Here is a 10,743-nt window from a genome sequence, read left to right as displayed (position 1 = left end):
GCAGTGCAGGGCCCAGGTCCCACGAGAGGCAGCTCTGCTCCCGGCACGGCAGCTGTGGGTACGAGCCCTCGTGCTCTGGCTGTGGGGAGCAGCTGGCACAGCCGAGCAGAGCCACGTGGCCTTTCCACGGCAGCGGTGCCCACACTGGGGCTCTCGGCTGCTGCCCACGCACCCCTTGCCTGGGCCGTGCCCACCACGGACGCTGCCGGGGGTGGGAGCCACTCCACGTGTTCACCAAAGCTGGCATGACCAGTGAAGATGGGCCACCGTGGCATTTTCCCCCTGGGCTGAGCGAGGGACACTTCTGGCTCTGAGTGCAGCAGAGCTTTGGGCGGAAGGGCTGCTGGCTTTGGAAGCCAGGAGATGGTGGTAACCACAGCAGAAATAGCAAAAATGGGCCTGAAAGTCCCTGGTTGGCGGGGCCAGCCATGCTGTGGGTGCTGGCGGCGGCACGCTGGCCAGGCAGCCGTTATCTGCGGCTTGCAGCAGGAAGGAGTCCCGGGGACGCCGCCCCAGCCATTGCCCCATTTCCAGGGACCGCGGGCGATGGCCCATGTCAGCGGCCCAAGCCCGTTTCCCCCACCAGCTGCCAGCAGGCAGATTAATGGCTTACAGGGAGACATCTGCAACCGGAGCGCTTCAAACCGCGTGTCCGTGTCCCTGACGTGAGCTCCCCGTCAGCGAGCTGGGCTGCAGCCACCATGCAAAGCACTTCCTCTGGCATGTCCTTTTTTCTTAGCAGAAAGTAATTTTTTCTTCCTTAAGAAAATATATATGCAAAGCCCAGCCCGTGGCCGTGGTTACCGCTGCACGTAGGGCTCGCTTCAAACCCTCGGGCCCATAGGTTTGGTAAGTGTCATTCTCTGGCCTGTCACCGCTTCCCCCTCGCCAGGCCGCCGTGCTGCGGTCACACAGAGCAGCAGGTTGTAATTGGCCCCGCGGCACCGGGGAGGCGGTGGCTGTGCCAGCAGCGCTGCTGGCCCCCGTGCACCGCGCAGGAGCCCCAGGTGCAGACCGAGCCACTCGCCCCAGCGTGGGGCCTCGCGAGCCCGCAGATCGCAGCAGGACAGTGCGGCTGTCGGCGACGGACGGTGAGTTGTTCGCAAAGCTGGACGGTTTTATTGTCGTCTTTCGTTTTGCTGCTTTCGCATATGAGTATCGCTATCTTGAGTTAGTGAAGACTTAAATAATATATTAGAGAAATGAACACTAAATGCAAGATGCTTTTATGCAAGGCATGAGTAACAAAACTCTGTGGTTCTGAAGAGCATTAAAAGTGGCAGCCAGACCCTCTGTGGCGCGTGCTGGGGGTCCGCTGGAACCCCTGTGGTGTGGAGCTCCACCCTGAGTGAGCCCCAACCTGCTCCCAGGGACACGCGGGACAAGCGCGGCGCGGGAGCCACTGCCATGGCGCCGGTGGCTGCATCTTCTCTTTTCTTCTGCTTTTACTACAATTTTATCAATTCATCACCTGTGGTGCTTACTGTGCTGGAAAAGTTGAGAGAGAAGTTTTCACAGGCTTACAAGAGCCCTGTGAGCTGGTTTAACATGTGTTCTGTTCTGGCAGTAGAGTGGAGACAGGGCTGGTGAGGCACCCCCATCATGGCTGTGCCCCACTTTGGGTGCATTTCCCAATGGGGACGAGTGCTGCTCCTACGCAGGGTCCTGCCAGCCCTGGGCAAGGCAGGTGGATGTCCACCCCTGGTGCATCACTCCTCAGCCCTGCTCTGGCACTCTGGGGGGTGTTAGTTAAGCACATGGGAGATTAAAATGACATTAATCCTCTGAGAGTGACCCTCAGCTTCATGCCGTGAAATCTGCTGCTGCTGGTGAACGTCCCGCCAGTTTTCCGTGACTAAGCACCATGTTGGATTGCACGCAGCAGCCACTGGGCTGAGCACCCACACTGCTGCCATGGGGCTGGGGGAGCAACCAGGCACTGCTGGAGGGGCTCCAGCATGAGCTGCAGAGAAGGAAAGAAATTGCCTGTGCAGAAAGTGCAAAAGCTGTAACATGTATCACAGTTACTTGCTGGGAATTTGCAGTGTGGATTTTGCTCATTTATGTGCTTGTAGACTAGAAGAGATTATAAGTATTTTATTGCTTTCAATAAAAATACTATCACATAGTAGTAGCAGGAGGCTTTAAAATAAAAGAACAAAACGGTGTAAGGGCCAAGTCATAAATTTGTGCGTTACATTTACAAAAATGCACATGCAGATGAGATCATTAAAACAAATGTGCTCTGGCCTGGCGGGGAAGCAATGGCTGCGTGTGCCGTGCAGCAGCCGCGGGAGCGGGATCCGGAAGAGCAGGGAGGCAGCAGGGCCTTCTGCGGCGGCAGCGCTGGAGCTTGTGTCAGACCTTTTTGGGGAACTTGAGCTTCACCAGTGTTGCACAAATAAGGGCATCAGGAAGCAAACAGCTTCTCCAGGGTCCCAGTCGTGTTCAGTCCGGGTTTGAAGCAACTCCTGTGTCTGCCTTTAATAAAGGCTCAAGGAGAGAAGGAAAATCAGGGTATAGGCTGATTCTGTGACTGCTGTATTGCAGCTTTTTGGTGAGATGAAATGAAGACAAAGGACATACTTGGAGCTCGGGTGGATTTGCACTGTGGTTTCTGTCTGTGTGTGAGGCCAGGTACGGAGTCCCCTGTGCCCCTTATGGGTGGGAGCCCTGCAGTGAGGAAGTGCTTTTGTTCTGCTCGAGGTGCAGCTGTGAAGAGGATACCCACAGCCACCGTCATGTCGGGCTCTGGGACATGCTGGTGTCCCAGTGCCATGCTCCGGGTGACCACTGGCCCTGCCGGGCTCAGAGGGAAGGGCAGGCACCTTGGCACCATTTTCGTAGGTCAGCCTCTCACCTCAGTAGCACCAGGGCTGCACTCAGCCAGGAGAGCTGCTCTTTCTTGCTCCGGTTGCAACAGCACATAGGGACTCTAAAACACGAAATATCTCTCAAAAAACTTCCTCAGCACACAATATTTCTCTTTGTCCTCTAGTACTGGTTTATGTCTTCTGAGTTGAGTGGCACACAATGCTGAGTGTGCAATGACATATTTCTTTATCTTTGCTGTAATGTAATTAGTCTGTTGGGTGTTTGGAATCCCAGGTGGTGATTGTTGTTGGTATTGGATGATGATCCGGGAGACCCCTGGATCTGAGATTTCATTACAGTTTCCTCTTTACCTTGCCCTGCCTGGACATTTTGTTATGACAGAGCTTGTGCCTGACACCTGTGCCCTAGGGTTTGATCCCCTGTAATGTGCATAAACCAATGTAAATGGAATGCATTCACTTTACAGGATACAGTGAGAAATGCCATCACAGGTGCCCAGGACACAGCTCCAGTCTCCCAGCGCTAAGACAGACTGGGGCTGTGCCTTGTCCCATGGGGAAGTGTCCAAGCAGGGTTCCCAGCAGACACCAGCACTTGAGGCAGTGCCTCCCACTGCAGGGAGCAGCACCCAACACAGTGGGCAGGTTGTTCCCACGTGAAAATGGACTTAGATGGGAAAATGAAATGAAATAAGCCTAATTACCAGTGCAACCAAACACTCCCTATGGAGCTCAGCCCTGCGACCAGGGGTAGAGTGGGAGCTGCCCTTCCAGTGGGAGCAGCTGGCACCCACACCCCCACCATGCTGCCGATGCCCAGGCAGCACCAGGAGGCACAGCTTAGGCATTGGTTGTTTTTTAGGAAAGGCCTAAGCTCTGTGTATAGGAAAGGTCACTTGTGCAGACACTGTCCTATGCCATCATTTAAGAAGAATTTGGGCAGGGAGGAGTTTGTACAGAAACTCTTTGACCAGAACAAGTGCTTTGAAAATGCCCGGCGCGGTGATGTCGGTTCTCAGGGAGGAAATGGCTCATGGAGTTCTTTGTGCTTGAACGGGAACAGGAAGAGCACAAATGGCCCAGCACAATGTTCGCTCGCAGAGCCCATCGGGGCTGTGCAGCCAGGGCTGCGCTGTCTGAGGGGACATCTGCACTGCACCACAGTGAGGCTGGTAAATATAAAATATGATGGGATACCAATTGTCGTGGATTTTATTCTGATCAGGATTAAACTTCACTGAAACACAAGTGTAAGAACACGACATTTTTCTGAAAGAAAATGGAATGCTTCTTTGTCCTTTCAGTCTCCAGTTTCTAGAAAAAAGCCGTAAGAGCTAACCAGCAGGTATCAGAAAGCTCTCCCAGGCAGAGAGGTGCCTGCACTCCCTCGGGCATGCAGCATGCCCGGATGTTCCTGAGGCTGGGCAGCTCTCAGGAGGGATGCTCACTAAACGCATTTTGTTTCCAAAGTGCTGCTTGCTCTGTTGCAGGGGTGATTAGAGCACAAAAAAAGCAAAGTTAATTGTATCCCGTCCAAGCTGTGTAATAGAACAAAAAGCCTCACGAAGGAAGCAGCTGGAGTTACATCTTGAGACCAGGTAACTAAATCTGTCTCCCAAAGTCAAGAGAGGAATTATTCATTATTACTTCATCTCACAAAACATAACCCTCTGCTTAGGTGTCTGTGTTAAAAGATGTTTAACACCACCTGACACTGGAGGTAAACTCTTTGTCTTTTTCCTTGTCTTTTAAATTGTTTTTTTCCTTGTCTCTTTCTTTGTCTTCCTTGGAGGCTGCTATTCCTGTTGGCTAGGGATGAACATCCCAATTTAAAAAAACAGGTGGCATGGGAATCCCAGTCTGCAGCAACAGAGAGAGGCTGAAATTAAACCATGGCTGAATATGGGAGCCTGGGGGGAAGGAGGGTGGGAGGGAGTTTGGTGTTTATTTTCTGGCAACAGGGCACCACTGCATGACTGCTGCTTGTCACAGCACCTAGCCCCAAGGGCTGCTGTGGCCACCACGTGCTCCTGGAGAGAGATGGTAACGTGCCAGTAATGCTGAAAATAGTAAAAGAGAGAGGGATGAGGATTCAGAATAAAGTCATCAAGAAGTGTAAGGTATAAAGGACAGAGGTCTGTGGAGTATCTGGTGTTTCCCCACAGGAGGAGAGCAGTGGGGCAGCCCTTCAGTGAAGTGCCCGTGCTGGGCTGGGGCACTGGCCTGAGCTGTGAAGGGAGCTGGAAGGGAGATCAGACCCAATTTGAAAACTTAACCACAGAAAAGCCTTCATAGCTTTTGTGCTTTGGTTTCTAATGTGCACGGTACCTGTGGTACCCAATCCTTGCAGCAGCCCTCAGACCCTCGCTGTGTGCTGCAGTGCCTGCTGGTGCAGGGCCAATGTGAAACAACTATGGGACAAAATTGCCTCCTCACAGACATTAGGATGTTGTTTTGCACAGGGTAGGCTATGCTGGCAGCAGAGCCCCTGTGAAGGAGTCCCACTCTTTCTCTCCATGAACACTCATTTATTTGATGGCTCTTTCATAACCACAGCGAGGAGAAAGCTCTTTGGAGGTGGAGCTGTGAGTGTGTGACACGTCTGTTTTATAGTGCTTCCTGAATCACAGAGTGGTTAAGCCTGTAGGAAGTTCCCTGTGGTACTCGATGTTCCTGTGGAGAGGCAGCAGTGCTGATCATCTGGCAACCTGACCCCAAGGGACCCACAGGGAGGCGGTCAGGGACCCACCTGAGCTTTGGTGCCTCCTGGAGCCACTGGGCAGAGCCTGTGCCCAGGGCAGGAAGGGTTTTCCCTGTGTTGGTTAACTGGCACTGTTAAATTTAGCAACAGGGAGGAACAGAAACTGCTGGAGTACTCTCCATGAGGCAACAGCACTCTGCATCGTTCCCTACGGAAGGAAACAGAAATCGAAACTAAACGTTTAAGGGAAAAGAGAATAACTGAGTTTTTTTGGAAGTATATGCAGTGAGATGTGCTCAGCCTTACCAGTAAGATGCCATCAGCCTTATCAATAAGCAGTTGCTTCATATGCTAGAATACTTGGGAATAAAATACTAAGCAAGATGTCTCCAGGAATCATCACAAATATTTGTAGGTTTTGGGCGTGAGTTTGGCTCAGACACTGCTGCTGCCTAGACAGCAAGGGACAAAGTCAGAGAATGCTGCCACTGACTTTATTGAAATGGTAAAATAGAGAGAACTGCAAACCAGTTTTCAAAGGCACAGGACACTTTTATGGCAAATGGCACAAAAATAAAAGAGAAAGGATGAACAGTGTAGGAGGTTATTGTGAGCCTGGGGAGCGACTGGGCTGCTGCTGTAACACAGAAATGAGATCAAACAGTGTAAACCTGTCAGGGCCAAGGGAAGAGCGAGCTGGAAGAGGGACCACAGAGGGTCACTTTATCTGTTCCCTTGCCCCAGGCACAGTGGAGTGTACCTGAATCACTCCTCCAGAAGAGTGCCTAACCTTGATTTAGTACCTTATCAGTCCTTTTTCCCCTCTCAGTCCAGCCTTATTCTCTCTCTCCCTGCAGTTTAAGCCCATCTTCATGTCCTCGCTGCCATAAATACAAGGAAAAAGTGTTCCTTGCTCTTTATAGTGCCCTTAAATTTCAGGTTATCATTGCTGTGCTTCAATCATTCTTGGTGCTGCTTCCAGCTCTTTCCGTGCTTTCACCCCCACTGCTGTCCCTGGAGCTCTCATCCCACTGCCCGTCAAGCCGACACCGGTGGGACTGGACCCAGCATTCCCCATGCCCCCATACATCTCCTTGCCTGGCAGCCCGCCTGCCTCTGCACATGCTTAGGGGTGTGTCTCTCTCTTTTTCTGTCCTCTGGGTTAATGCAGAGAACAGTAGATAACCATCAAGTTTATAATGACTTTTTATAGGCAAAACAAATCAAGTGGGTTCTTCCTTAGTCGTCTTTATCAGTTCCTCTTGCCATGGTAAGTCGCGTTTTTAAATCTCGTAATTTTTGCCCTTCCTTGGAATCTTTTCAGTTTGCTTATGTCTTTCCTGAAGTGTGGTTAGCACTACAGTGGCTTGATGAGCCTCCTTTGCACATGGCCCTGGGTGCGTGTCCTGGCAGGGGACACATTGGTACACCTCTGGCTGATCTAGACTGGTTTGTGTCTCCTTTTCTGCACTCTCCTGTCAGTGTCACCCACACGGCAAGACCGATACCTGCCCTGTGGCACGGGGCAGAGCTGACCTGTTGCCTCGGTGATGGGCCTGCAGCTCTGGAGGGACAGGGAGCGGTGCAGGTCCTCGGGGTGGGTGCCGGGGGAGCCGCATGCCACCCCCCGCAGCAGCCTCCGGGCTGGCCTCGCTGGGGCCACGCCGGCAAAAACAACCGCTCTGCAACGGCTTCTCTTGCTAAGATGAAGGAAGAGCGGGAACCGGGAGCAAAGCAGGCTCCTTCTACCTGCTTTGGGAAGCAAATCTTTAGAGGATCGTGTCGTCAGGGACGGCGTTTGGGGGGTCTGGAGCAATCGCGCTGGGTGTTCTGCGGACACGGCCGGGCCGCGGGCAGCGCTGCCCGCCCCTAGGCCGCCCCTGCCGTCCCTCCCCCGGCCGGAGGCGGCGGGGCCGGGCACGTGTGCGGGCCCGGGCTCGGGCTCGGTGACTCATGAGGCGCCGGCCGCTCCGCCGCGGGGAGGATGAGGGAGGGCGGCCCCGGGGGAGGGCAGCCCGCCGCGCCGCCGCCCCGCTCCGCGCCTTCCCCTCGCTCCCGCGGTGCCCGGAGCGCGGAGGCCGCACCGGGACTAGGTGAGCGCGGCCGGGCCGGGCTGGGCTGGGCCGGGCCGGGCCGGGCCGGGCTCCCCGCGGGCCCGGGGCTGCCGGCGGGGCCGGGGCCGGGTGGCGCTTCCGGGCGGGGCGGGGGCGGCGGCGGAAGCGGGGCCGGGGCCGGCGCGGGGAGCCCGGGCCGCCGCTGCCTCCGCCCGCCGCGCCGGCGGCACCGTCAGCATGAGCCGCTGAGCCGGGCGGGCCGCGCCGGCAGGGCCCCGCCGGCAGGCCCGGGGTGAGTGCGGCGGCGAGGCCCGCGGCCGCGGCACGGCCCGACGGCGGGGGGAAGCGGGCGGCGGCCCTGCCGGGGCGGCTCCGCGGGGAAGGGGGGCTCGCTCGGCTCCGCGGGGAGGGGTGGGAGCGGTGCCGCGCTCGGCGGCCCGGGAGCAGGGGCCGGAGCGGCGGCCGGGGCGCGGCCCCGGTGCCCGTGCGTCCTTTTCCCGGCGGTAGCGCCCGGCGCGGGGGCTCCGCACGCGTGTCCCCGCCGGGAGCCCGGAGCCCGCGGGGCGAGGGGCGGTTCCGCGGCCGCTCGGGAGCGCCGGGCCGGGGGCTCGGCCGTGGGTCGGGGCTGCCCGGCCGGCTCCGCGGTGCCCCGGGCAGGCGGGTGCGGTGTCCGTAAGGGTCGGTACCGCGGTGAGGGGTCTGCAGCAGGCGGGGACCCCGGGCAGGGCCGGCGGTGCGGGTGCAGCACACGGCGGTGAGGGCGGCATCGCCCTGTGCGCACTCAGCGCACGGCCTGGCCGCGGGAGCTGCCGCGTTATCATGGGCGAAAGAGAGCTTTTTGTTTTCTTTTTACGGAAAGTTCTTGAATTCAGAACTTTGGTTTGCGGCTGCAAACAAGTCAGTTTGTTAAGACGTTGGTATAATGGAAGAGAAAAGTGCAGGAATGTTTGTGTAAAATGGTTGTCTTGGAAAATATGTGATTGTTTCTTTTAGAAAGAAATAATTTCATTTGATGATTTTTTTTGAGGTGGGTAATATATGCCCCAGAGCAAGAGAGAAGCAGGACACGGGTGACAAAGATAATGAAGTGCGGGAGAGCAGGTTCAGGGAAGGGATGTAACGGGAAAGAGAGACGGGAGTAATGAATAGTAACGGTGAATAACTTAACTGGGTTATGTCTTTTTTTGGCACTACGGAGAAAAGGTTCTAATGAAACGACAACACATTCCAAAGTGACAAGGAAATGATTTGCATAGTGAATAATTAACCGATGGCACTTGTTGCTGCAGGGGAAGTTTGGGGTGAGAGCTGAGGAGAGACTGCAGGCTCTCCTCGGGCTGGCTGCATGTGACACTGACCCTGGGCAGGCCCACTGGCATAGAACAATATTATGATAATTTAAAGTAGATAAAAGAGGAAGAAATGAAAGGCTTGGCAGCCCCATGCTCACTGCAATGGTGACAGGACTGCTGCATGTAGAAGGCTGGGATGTGCCACTGCAGGAACCAGAGGTGTTGGGAGTCTCTCTGCTTGTAGGGCACTGCAGGCTGAGCTGGAAGCACTGTCTGGGAAGTGTTCTGGGGTGCAGGGTACCCAGCAGCTCGTCTAGCAGGGACAGGGGTGCTGGGTGACGCTGAGCTGAGCTTGATGGTTGCAGTGCGTGCTTCTGGAATTGAAATGTTGTGAGGCCTGTGTCTCTCTGCTTTCCTTAGCTCATGCCAGATCAGGCATAGACTGTAACACTGTAGAATGGAATTGGACTTCACTGAGTTTAAAAGGCCTGGGTTTAAAAGCTCAGGGCTTCTGAGCTGCAAAACTTCTCCAGGCTTAATTAAACCAAAAGCTGTTTAAATTGAAAAGTTATGGCAATGACTGAACAGTCTATGTTTCACGGTCTCCAGGCTTGCAAAAATTTAGAAAACTTTTTGCTCTGTGTGTTGGAGTTAATAGTAATTGTGGGGTCTGCCTGGTTTTTATGACACATAAAAGTTCAGGATGGTGCAATTGTCATTTACTTGGGCTACTGAGGAAAAATATACAGAAGCAGAATTCCTGGTCTGATATATGAGAGTGAAAGTAGTGGGGTGCGTTTATTGTCTCATTTCCTTAAAGCCATAATTGGATTAAATTTATTCTGAATGGCTGGAAGAGGCTGAGTCTGTGGAGGCTTTGTGGTACTGTGAGGCACTTGAATCAATGGGCAAAACTGGGGCATCCTGTGAGGAATCTGTAATTTCATATCAATCAGCAGCAGTGCCAGAGCTGCCCTGTGAACCCCTGGGCTGCAGTAAAGAGTATGTCCACCGTTTCTATCCATCCCCTGCTCAGTGCCAGCCTTCCCTGCACTGGGAACAGCCTGACTTTGTGTTTTCTTTTCATTTACCCACCAAATCCTCCTCTGTGTTCACTGTCTCTGGAGTGTTGGGAAGCACAGCTGTGCCATGTGCCAGGATAGGCATGAGCTCTCTGTTTTCTGGGCTGAAAGCAGACGTGGGAAATGGCCAGTTCTGGTGTATCCCACAGCTGCCTCCAGCCTGGTCCCCCCTGGATAGGTGTCTGACCACCTCCTTCACCCTTGGGGCAGGAGGTGTTAGATGGTTAGATCTGGTGGATTAGCAAGGTAATAGATAGCATCCATCTGCAGAACTATCTACAATGAAATTTAGTGGAAGCAGGGAATTTCTCTGGTGTGTTATTATCTAATTGTGGAAGTAATCATAACTGGGAGCAGTCTTTACTGAAATGGTTTTCTGTAGGCAGTCAGGCCAGGGAGTTGTTCTTTGAGTGCCTGGCTGTGGTCAGTGTACACAGGCTGAGGGTACAGGGGGAGCTCCATGAGGGACACACAGCTCTCGGTGGTGTGCTGGGTGGGCCTATAAAAATTTCAGTTTTGGCTGGTTTTTCTAAAAACTGGAAATACTGTTGGTCTGTTTTGCTTTGGAAGTTCTACAGTAGAATCAGAAATAAATATTTGAATCAAGTTGCTTCAAGCCTTAAATGTAGACATTCCTGTTCAGTTGTGGAGCAAGATAAATTTTGCTTTGCATTGCTGTACCTCCTGAATTGTTCTACTGTAGTGCTTCACTAAGTCTCAGGTGCTGTTCATAATTTTTTGGTATTACTAGGTAATTACTGAGTTATCTATACTCTCCTT

At 53.9% G+C, this 10,743-nt stretch overlaps 1 protein-coding gene across 12 annotated transcripts in view; it reads left to right on the top strand.

Annotated features, from left to right (window-relative positions):
- The first annotated feature begins 889 nt into the window (after positions 1-889).
- MBNL1 (muscleblind like splicing regulator 1) overlaps positions 890-10,743 on the top strand; it is an 80,716-nt gene continuing 70,862 nt past the window's right edge. For 2 of the 12 annotated variants that reach the window (XM_048313974.1, XM_048313971.1), the window contains exon 1: positions 7,511-7,628. The gene's annotated coding sequence lies outside the window, so the exon portion shown is untranslated. Of the gene's footprint in view, positions 1,092-7,502; positions 7,629-7,783; positions 7,882-10,743 lie in introns of those variants that run through there. The other 10 variants (XM_048313972.1, XM_048313969.1, XM_048313976.1 and 7 more) reach the window with 9 other exon arrangements.

Source organism: Corvus hawaiiensis, chromosome 10 (genome assembly GCF_020740725.1).
Source record: "Corvus hawaiiensis isolate bCorHaw1 chromosome 10, bCorHaw1.pri.cur, whole genome shotgun sequence".
Lineage (NCBI taxonomy): Eukaryota > Metazoa > Chordata > Aves > Passeriformes > Corvidae > Corvus > Corvus hawaiiensis.
The sequence above is the reverse complement of the archived record's forward strand: the minus strand, read 5'-3'. Positions and strand labels throughout refer to the sequence as shown.